The sequence below is a fragment of the Pteropus medius genome, unplaced genomic scaffold (assembly GCF_902729225.1).
Source record: "Pteropus medius unplaced genomic scaffold, Ma_sr-lr_union100, whole genome shotgun sequence".
Taxonomy (NCBI): Eukaryota; Metazoa; Chordata; class Mammalia; order Chiroptera; family Pteropodidae; genus Pteropus; species Pteropus medius.
The window spans coordinates 4,579,330-4,580,467 of NW_024344374.1; the positions used below are offsets into that span (position 1 = coordinate 4,579,330).

General features: G+C 36.2%; 1 pseudogene; it reads right to left on the bottom strand.

The window, feature by feature from the left end:
* Window positions 1-370: 370 nt before the first annotated feature.
* On the bottom strand, window positions 371-489 carry LOC120608786 (uncharacterized; annotated as a pseudogene).
* Window positions 490-1,138: the final 649 nt, after the last annotated feature.

Consider the following 1,138-nt stretch of genomic DNA (forward strand, 5'->3'; position numbering starts at 1 on the left):
ATCAGAGAGTTTTATGCATGGGTGTGAAAATTATTTGTGTTTTAAAGCTTCAAAGCTTAAAAGTTCAAGAACTAAAACCACATTAAAAGGTATTTAAAGTAGATGGAATAGAAAATACGTCATAGCCAAGCACCAAAATGCTGCAAATATCTACAACAGGAGGAGGGGATTATCAATTTTAAAAGCTAGACAGTTTGTTGTGTGCCAATATCTGATAGTTTTGAAGAAGCCAAAGTCACTAATTTATTTATTTTTTTTAATTTATTTTTTTAATTTTTTTATTTTTAGGCGAGGCAACCCTTGGTTGACCTCACAGATTGCAAGGACCTTTGTCAGCTTATGATCCCTTATTTATTTTTTTTATTTTTTACGCCTACAGCACCTAGTCTTCCTAGGTGGTCTCCCATCCAAGTACTAACCAGGCCTGAGCCTGCTTAGCTTCCAAGATCAGAAGGGATTGGGCTTGTTCAGGGTAGCATGGCCGTAGACCCAAAGACACTAATTTAAAATAAAATTTAATGAAAATAAAAACACAATCATTTATTTGTGAGCATTATTGATTTTAATAAAACAAGAGCATCTAGTTGAAATAAGAAAAAAAAATCTAAATGATAAGCAAAAAGTGTCCTAACTGATTGTAATTGGCTGCCCTCCTTGTTGGGATGAGTATGAGATAAATGTGTTTATGTGAATGCATTTTAATACTTGTCGTTTTAAAGCCCACATATATAGGCTTTGCTGGACACTTTTGCAGAATACAGTTTTCAAAACAGTATGGGAGCAGGTGAAGGGATGAAGAAGTACAAATCGGCAGTTACAAAATAGTCATGGAGGTGTAAAGTATGGCTTAGGGAATTCAGTCAATAATATTGTAATAACTATGTATGGTGCCAGGTGAGTACTAGATCCATCAGGGGATCACTTTGAAAGTTATATAAATTTCTAACCACGGTACTATACACCTGAAACTAATATAATCCTGAATGTCAAGCCCCTCCCCCACCACCTTCTAAAAAACAACAAAACAACATGGGAGCCAAAAGGCACAGAGACTAAAACATGGGAACTCTTTGAATTATTGTCCTCCCTGCAAATACTGGGGCTCTGACAACCCTGGTGGCAGCCTCAGAACTGGTCT